The sequence below is a fragment of the Moschus berezovskii genome, chromosome 9 (assembly GCF_049115385.1).
Source record: "Moschus berezovskii isolate FMDL1 chromosome 9, NW_MosBer_1.0, whole genome shotgun sequence".
Lineage (NCBI taxonomy): Eukaryota > Metazoa > Chordata > Mammalia > Artiodactyla > Moschidae > Moschus > Moschus berezovskii.
In genome coordinates this window covers 83,113,153-83,122,541 of record NC_142468.1, presented here as the reverse complement: position 1 = coordinate 83,122,541, position 9,389 = coordinate 83,113,153, and the positions used below count along the sequence as shown (strand labels likewise).

Genomic DNA, 9,389 nt, shown 5'->3' with positions numbered 1-9,389 from the left:
CAGTTCTGTGGTTCTGAGGGCCAGTGGTGCATAAGGATCACCCCTGCCTCTACTTTCAGATGTAAATGGTCCAGGCCCCATCACAGAGATGGCTTATAGGTGTGAGATGCGGCCCCAGAGTGTGTCTGATAATAAGCAGCTCAAATAGTGTGTTCATGGGCCTCATTTTGAGGAACAGTGTATGCACTGCTACGTGCTCTCATCTGCCTTCACTGTATGGAAATCATGAGCCTTTGGTGCCTGATTCATTCTAAGTAGGAGATCGTGTAATTTGATACCTAGTAAAAAAAAAAAAGGAATAAGTGAAATTAAGGACTCAACAGTTTGGGTCAAGGAAGGCAGAGGTGAGTTAAAGAAACAAAGCCCCTGTTTTTTTTTTTTTTCCACACTGAGTCAGAAAATTATTTTAATAGTTACAAAACATGTTTTTTTTTTTTTTTTAAAACAGAATCAGTATAAAACAGCTGTTGATTTCTCCATAACTATCAGAATTATTTATATGTGAGGTCTTGGCTTAGTGGGGCTGAAATCAACAAAAGGTCTTGGACTGTTGGCTCAGAAATCCTCCTGGGAAGTCCACCGTGTTTTGTCTATCATGCTCAACTCTTAGGAGATGAGCTGGTCCATCTTTTAAAAGGTATCTTTTTATTCATTCTTTGCAGGCTTGAAGTGAATTTGGCAGTGATCATTAAACACCTTCCAGCTCCTTTCACTGACCACTTCTTCAACATTCAGTTCTGACTGCATCTGTTTCAACTTTGTCTGTTCTTTTCTAACTTCCTTTAATAATGTTAAATCATCCAAATTCTTTTCTGTCTCTTCTCAGAGCTGTTTTACTACTGATGAGGCCTGGGCTGTACAGTTTTTTATGACTCAGTCCCAACTGACATAGGCCACCATCAATGACTCAAAGTTGCTTACCGATTTGGCTGGCATTAATTTTCCCTGGGAAGGAACCTGTTGGAACCGTAGTGTTCAATTCATGCACTATTCTGTCATCAATCTTCCTCACCTTGAGTAATTCCTGGAGCTCGGCGAACTCCTCTGGGCGCCTCCGTATTGGAGCTAAAGCCCCTGTTTTTTAAAAAAGGAGCTAATGGAAGAATTAATCAGATTTTTCAAATACTAGATAATATATGGGTTACATACGTAAGTTCATTTTTAAGAATAAGAGGACTGACATAATTATGCAACAATATCAGTCAGAATAAAGGTTTCTGTTTTGTTATGAGTATATAATGTTTGCTCCTGATAAGGAAAGAGAAATTCCAAAGGAAAATAAATGACCAGCCCTTTTGATACAAGTATAAAGTCTATCAGAGGAAAAAGTACAGCTCTGGTTATGTGTGTTAACAAAATGCTGTACTGAATGTTCTGGTAGCTGTTGAGGACAAATAAAGACACTCTTGGCTTCAGAGTCTGGCTAAAGACATTTTCATGTTTTCAAGTTTTGTAGAATTCTAGGGTTCCACAAGATAATTATGCAAGACGTGGGAACCTGTCAAATGTAGGTATAGACTCATAGAATTTTCTAACATTTTCATCTCCTGCTTGAATAACATATCAAGCACGAAATACTAATTGGTGGCCAAGAAATGCTCAAGAGTGTTTACTTCAAAATTACTGTAGATTAAAACAAAGAAAAAAAACTAGTAGAGGAAGTTCTGAATACCTTTATACCTTGGGGAGAAAATAAAGAATGCAGTATCAGGTTTTGTTTTTCTGTTTATTTGGTTTCTGTTCTAACGTGCACTGTGTTTTTGTTAGAGAAGTAGTACATGCTCAGGCTTCCCAGGCAGTGCTAGTGGTAAAGAAACCGCCTGCCATTGCAGGAGACATAAGAGACACGGGTTTGATTCCTGGGTTGGGAAGATCCCCTGGAGGAGGGCATGGCAACCCACTCCAGTATTCTTGCCTGGAGAATCCCATGGACAGAGGAACCTGGCGGGCTGCAGTCCATGGGGTCGTAGAGTCAGACATAACTGAGCAACTAACACTTATACTTTTTCAGAGTTGTCTTGTTTTAAACTATAGCTATTTGATTATTACTGAGATGCAATATTTTTCCCATAAAAGGTACAGTTCCTCTTTCACTATCTAGTATTTTTTAATTTTTTTTTTCCAATCCACTTGTAACAGGGCTTCTATAATGGAGAATTTGAGCTTCCCGAGTGGCACTAGTGGTAAAGAACCCGCCTGCTAATGCAGCAGACGTGGGTTCAATTCCTGGGTCAGGAAGATCCCCTGGGGTAGGAAATGGCAACCCATTCCAGTTAGTATTCTTGCCTGGAAAATCCCACGGACACAAGAGCCTAGAGGGCTAAGTCCATTGGGTCTCATGGAGTCAGACCCGACTGAGCACACATACACACACAGTGGAGAACTTACCCCAGGTCAGCTTCCTAGATTTTTGTTTTCTCCCAGGCACAGACAGAATCGTGACTTCCGTCAGGATAATCCTTGGGTTGACTCATTTGCCTGAGGATTTCCAAAGCTGCTCATTCCAGCACCATTAAGACAGAAGCCTCTGAGGCTGACTAGCATCCCAGCATGTCTGTGCGGTCACCGTTTCCAGCCAGGCCCAGAGACAAGAAGCATACACACAGCTGCCTTCCGGTAGCCAGACGCTCTGCTATCTGCCGGGCACTATCTTTACAAAGGGGAGTCGGGAGTTGATGCTCTAAACCCCCAGCCTCTTGTGGGATGGTTTTATGCATGAGATTAGAACCTTTTAAGCTATCTTTCCCCTTGTGGTGGTGGGGGGGACCCACAAGGGCAGAAAATAATACAGCAAGATAGATATCACCTAAAACAAATTTTGATTAAGCACTTATGCGACTGCTGCATTAAAAACTGCCCCAGAAAGTGATGGCAAGGATATGAGAATTGAATTTTCTGAGTGTCTGGACCTCTGAGCTGGCCCAATTTTGCCTCAGGGTCATATCTCAGGGCCCTGCTACTCAAAGTATTGTTCAAGGACCCACAGTGTCAACGTGGCCTGGGAACTTGTTAAGACTCACAGTCCCGTCCCCTCCTAGACCTACTGCATCAGCCTGGAGTCTACTGATAATCCAAATACATTTTAAATTTGAGAGGCACTCGTAAAGCAGTGGTGTCAATTCTGGCATAACACATTTAGAATCCCACAAGGGGCTTGAATGCAATATGAATGTCCAGGCCCCGCCCCCAGAGAGCAGTGACTGGCCTTTAGAATTGTTTAGAAGCTCTCCAGCGATGCCCTGTGCAGCCAGCGATGAGAACTGACCTAGAATTTCTAAAAATTCCTTCTAACAAGGCAACATTGATTAAAAAAAAAAAACCAAAAAAAACTCTCTCTGAAATGTGAGGTCTTCAAATTCCATGCTTCTTAACTGTTATATTTTATGATTAAACCACCAAATCAGCTCCTGGAGGAGAGGGTAACACTCAAAAAAGACTTTTTTTTTTTTTTAAAACTTTGTATTAGCCAGTTTCAAGAGCAACTAGGTATCTCAGATAAGAAATGAAATATCACAAACACACAAACCTGAAGAAGGAAATGGCAACCCACTCCAATATTCTTGCCTGGAAAATTCCATGGACAGAGGAGGCTGGTGGGCTACAGTTCACAGGGTCACATGACTGAACATGCACGCATGAGGGGGTAGAAGGAGATGGGTTGGTAGCAATAAACAGGTAGAACTGAAAAAAAAGCACACACCTACAAAACAACTTAAGTCTTGCTGCTAAATGCGTCTTAGTAATGGCAATCCCTGCCTCGGTCATGTTCCTACTCCCTGGCATGGGTGACACAGCAGCACACTAAAGTGACTCAGTTTTGTGCTAATTAAGATGGGTAAGGCTTCCCTCTTCAGCAATGCGTGAACCGTGAACTTCCAGATGTTCAAGCTGGTTTTAGAAAAGGCAGAGGAATCAGAGATCAAATTGCCAACATCTGTTGGATCATCGAAAAAGCAAGAGTTCCACAAAAACATCTATTTCTGCTTTATTGATTATGCCAAAGCCTTTGACTGTGTTCAGTTCAGTTCAGTTCAGTCGCTCAGTTGTGTCCGACTCCTTGCGACCCCATGAATCACAGCACGCCAGACCTCCCTGGATCACAATAAACTGTGGAAAATTCTGAAAGAGATGGGAATACCAGATCACCTGACCTGCCTCTTGAGAAACCTGTATGCAGGTCAGGAAGCAACAGTTAGAACTGGACATGGAACAACAGACTGGTTCCAAATAGGAAAAGGAGTACGTCAAGGCTGTATATTGTCAGCCTGCTTATTTAACTTATATGCAGAGTACATCATGAGAAACGCTGGGCTGGAGGAAGCACAAGCTGGAATCAAGATTGCTGGGAGAAATATCAATAACCTCAGATATGCAGATGACACCACCCTTATGGCAGAAAGTGAAGAGGAACTACAAAGCCTCTTGATGAAAGTGAAAGAGGAGAGTGAAAAAGTTGGCTTAAAGCTCAACATTCAGAAAACGAAGATCATGGCATCTGGTCCCATCACTTCATGGGAAATAGATGGGGAAACAGTGGAAACAGTGTCAGACTTTATTTTTCTGGGCTCCAAAATCACTCAGATGGTGATTGCAACCCTGAAATTAAAAGACGCTTACTCCTTGGAAGGAAAGTTATGACCAACCTAGACAGCATATTAAAAAGCAGAGATATTACCTTGCCAACAAAGGCCCGTCTAGTCAAGGCTATGGTTTTTCCAGTGGTCATGTATGGATGTGAGAGTTGGACTGTGAAGAAAGCTGAGCGCAGAAGAATTGATGCTTTTGAACTGTGGTGTTGGAGAAGACTCTTGAGAGTCCCTTGGACTGCAAGGAGATCCAACCAGTCTATTCTAAAGGAGATCAGTCCTGGATGTTCACTGGAAGGACTGATGCTGAAGCTGAAGCTCCAATGCTTTGGGCACCTCATGCAAAGAGTTGGCTCACTGGAAAAGACCCTGATGCTGGGAGGGATTGGGGGCGGGAGGAGAAGGGGATGACAGAGGATGAGATGGCTGGATGGCATCACCGACTCGATGCATATGAGTTTGGGTGAACTCCGGGAGTTGGTGATGGACAGGGAGGCCTGGCGTGCTGCGATTCATGGGGTCGCAAAGAGTCAGACACGATTGAGTGACTGAACTGAAACTGAACTGAAGGCTTCCCTGGTGGCTCAGGAATAAAGAATCTGCCTGCCAGCATAGCAGACGTGATCCGTGGTCTGGGAGGATCCCACGTGCCTTGCAGCAACTAAACTCGTGCACCACAACTACTGAGCCTGCGCTCTAGGGCCCGGGATCCGAAACTACTGAGCCCACGTGCTGTAACCACCGAAGCCCAGGTGCCCTAGGGCCCACACTCTGTAAGAAGCCACAGCCACGGGAAGCCCTCATATAGGAACTAGAAAGTAGCCCCTGCTTGCCACAACTAGAGAAGAGCTTGTGCAGCAATGAAGACCTGGCACAGCCAAATAAATAATTAAAGCATTAAAAAGAAAAGGGTAAAACAGCCCGGCCGGCCTTGCCACCACCCCATGTCTTCAGGCTACCATAAAAGCAGTTTCAAGGCTAACTCTCCAGTGTTCATGAATCACTTCCCGAAGTGATGACCAGCCCACAGGGTAGAAACCTCCTGTGCTATCTGAATTCAAGATGCTGCTGAATATGGCATCTGCTTTTTAATTCTGAATTCTTCTGTCCAGAAGACCAATGTGCAGTGCGTGTGCTATTCTCTTAATAGAGGTGCCACAGTGGGTGGGTCGGGGCGGCTGATGGAAACAAGACCTCACATAAAGCTTTTCATGCACTAACCACAGGGGCCCTGCTGCCTGAAATCAGTTTCTACTGCTCCAAGACACTGATTCCCCAGCTGAGAGGCTGCCAGAAACCCTTTGGGGTGGACTGTAGCTATACACCAACTGTTCACCTCTTTGTGCTTTGTAATAGGACCAGTTTCCAAGTATTCTTGAAGGTAACAAAGTTGGGAACTCTTGCATAAGAGCAGTGTTTTCAGATTTTCTTGAGACTTTAATATGCCTAAAAATTATGAGGACCCTAAAGAGTTTTTTTTTTTTTTTCATGTAGGTTATATCCAGTAGTGTGCTGGAGTCAGCTGATAACAGTTCACGAGAATTCAACATTCAGGAGTTTTCCAAGCCAACTGTTAAAACATTAGAAGCTTAAAATTGGCCACAAAGGGAATGGAAATTGGCAAATGCTATTAATACCTATCAGAAATCTTTTTTCTTTTTTGGGAGATTGGGTTTAGCAGCAAACCACAGATTCTATTTACATTTTAGACATTAAAATGGAGAATTTTTGAAAATGCTTCCATTAAAAATAAAAACAAACCCATTGCTCAGCCATAAAAAGGAATGAAATCATGCCATTTGCAGCAACATGAATAGACCTAGAGGTTATCATACTAAGTCAGCTAAAGACAAATACATCACTTAGATGTGAAATCTAAAAAGAATTATACATACTAACGCATATATATGGAATTTAGAAAGATGCAAATGATAACCCTGTATATGAGACAGCAAAAGAGACACAGATGTATAGAACAGTCTTTGGGACTCTATGGGAGAGGGTGAGGGTGGGATGATTTGGGAGAATGGCACTGAAACACGTATGTTGTCATATGTGAAATGAATCACTAGTTCAGGGTCAATGCATGTTATAGGATGCTCGGGGCTGGCATGCGGGGATGACCCAGAGGGAGGATAAAGGGAGGAAGGAGGTGGGAGGGGGGTTCAGGAGGGGGAACTTATGTAAACCCAGGGCGAATTCATGTCAATGTATGGCAAAACCAACCAATATAATATTGTAAAATAAAAAATAAAATAAAAAAAATAAAAAGAAAATTCGTAAAAAAAAAAAAAAGAATATTTCCTGGAAAAAAGAAGGAAAAAAAAAAAAAGAATTATACAAATGAACTTATTTATGAACAGAAACAGGCTTCCAAAGAAAACAAATTTATGGTTACCAAAGTGGAAAGAAGTTGTGGGGTGATAAATTAGGAGTTTGGGATTAACATATACAAACTATCACACATAAAATAAATAACAAGGTCTTAATGTATAGCATAGGGAACTATATTCAACATCTTGTAACAATCTACAATGGAAAGAATCTGAAAAATAATAATATGTATATATGTATAACTGAATCATTTTGCTGTACACCAGAAACTAACATTGTAAATCAACCATACATCAATAAAAAATAATTTAAAACACAATGACAAATCCATTACATGTGAACATAAATACCATATTTTTTACAAAGAAAAAAATTTCCCCCAACAATGATTTAATGAGGAGTTACCTTGGTTTTTATTTTGGAAAATCTCTTTAACAGCTGGCTTGATAGAAGAGTCAGATTTTCATATCTTGCTTCTGCATTCAATCTGGCATGTAATGACATGTCACCTGGCCTCTGGAAAATGCAGTTGTATACTTGTGAGAAAATCAGACCAAATCGTTATCTTAGTGTTTCAAGACAGTTCTGACTGGGTGCATGTTCTGTAAGGGTCTCAGGGGCTGAGAATCACAGAATTAGAGCATTTCTCCTCTCTGCTCAGGCCACAGCTTCCTGAACTGCACCTCCTTCATAAATCACACTCAGCGCATCCTGTGGTTAACTATTCTCCATGCACATTTATTCCAGCAGTTTTGACACACAGCTATGCCAATTCTGCCAGGAAATTACTATTGGTGACTATTTTCCCAGTTAAGTTCATGATGACACCTAGGTAAGAGGCTACCAGTGGAAAGGCCCAGGCCTCAGGGAAAAAACTTCCTCAAAAACATGGCTTCAGTTTTTCCATTTTGCTCCCGTAGCTTAAGACTTCCTGAAGGACACGCTGACATTTTTCTTCATTTCTTAAATTAAGAACTGTAACCTCAAATTTTCCTTGTGTATATTTAACAGTCAAGTATTCCACTTCCTTTAAAATCCTATTTTTGACTTGGTGGAAAAAAACATACTTTTTTGGGTTAAGAAAATTTAAATGTTTTTGGTTTCAAGCATATTTTTAAAAACGACAATGGAAGAGCTTAAAGGTCATTCTCTGGTTTGAGGACAGATCCCATTTTCTGGTGACCGTGACCTGAGCTGACTTCATTCAGTAGATCCATTCCTGAAATACTGGGCTTCCCTGGTGGCTCAGAGGTTAAAGCGTCTGCCTCCAATGCGGGAGATCCGGGTTTGATCCCTGGGTCGGGAAGATCCCCTGTAGAAGGAAACGGTAACCCACTCCAGTATTCTTGCCTGGAGAATCCCATGGACAGAGAAGCCTGGTAGGCTACAGTCCACGGGGTCGCAAAGAGTCAGACACGACTGAGTGACAGAACGGAACAGAACGGAATTCCTGAAATACTATGCAGACTCCAGGCCTCAGGAACTTAAAGTTCATGTGTTAACTTACAATGCTGTGTGCTGACATAATTCTTGTTAGTTGAAATAACTTTCCTGTTGACTATGCATTTAGAAATACATTATCAGAATTTGGGGTTGACTTTCAGCTCTCATAGGTACTTATAATTTTGCTTTTAATTCCTCCTCCTCCCTCTGTCCCAGGGAGTGTTGGACGGCACCAGACTGTCACTCAAGAGCAACCCTTCCTTAAGTTTCAACCTAAGTTTCAACCTCTGACATTGGTTTCTCTCTTCACTAGGAAAGAACTGCAGACTATCCACGATGCTCATAGCCCAGGAATCTGAACATACTCTCAATGATATAACCTTAAGTTTTCCTAAGAAGGGATTGAAAAAAAAAAAGACACAGAAAGCTTTGTAATTAACTATCAAAGCTTTTGGTAGAAACTGCACTTTTCTCTTCCAGTTCCATTCTCTGTGCCCCAAGAAACTCACCTTTATGCGCCATATCACGCAGGTTCCCTTGACCTTGGGGTGCAGGTTAAAATCAGGAGCAATGGGAGGCACCAACAGAGGTCAAGGTGTGGGGAGAGAATGTCTGTGTATCCCCCCCACACTTGCTTTGGGCCTGGGGTGTAACAGCTTTCCTTAACCGCTAGTCCCGCTCTTCATCAGCTCTTGGTTCCCTTAACCCTGGCTGTGTGTGCGAGCTAAGTCACTTCAGTGGTGTCTGACTCTGTGTGACCCTATGGACTGTAGCCCCCCAGGCTCTTCTGTCCATTGACTTCTCTAGGCAAGAATACTGGAGTGGGTTACCATGCCCACCTCCGGGGGATTTTCTCAACCTAGGAGAAGGCAATGGCAAGCCACTCCAGTACTATTGCCTAGAAAATCCCATGGATGGAGGAGCCTGGTAGGCTGCAGTCCGTGGGGTCGCTAAGGGTCGGACACGACTGAGCGACTTCTCTTTCACTTTTCACTTTGACACATTGGAGAAGGAAATGGCAACCCA

General features: G+C 42.5%; 1 pseudogene; it reads right to left on the bottom strand.

Annotated features, from left to right (window-relative positions):
• Positions 1-645: 645 nt before the first annotated feature.
• LOC148776602 (protein MIX23 pseudogene) lies at positions 646-8,885 on the bottom strand (annotated as a pseudogene).
• Between the last annotated feature and the right edge of the window lie 504 nt (positions 8,886-9,389).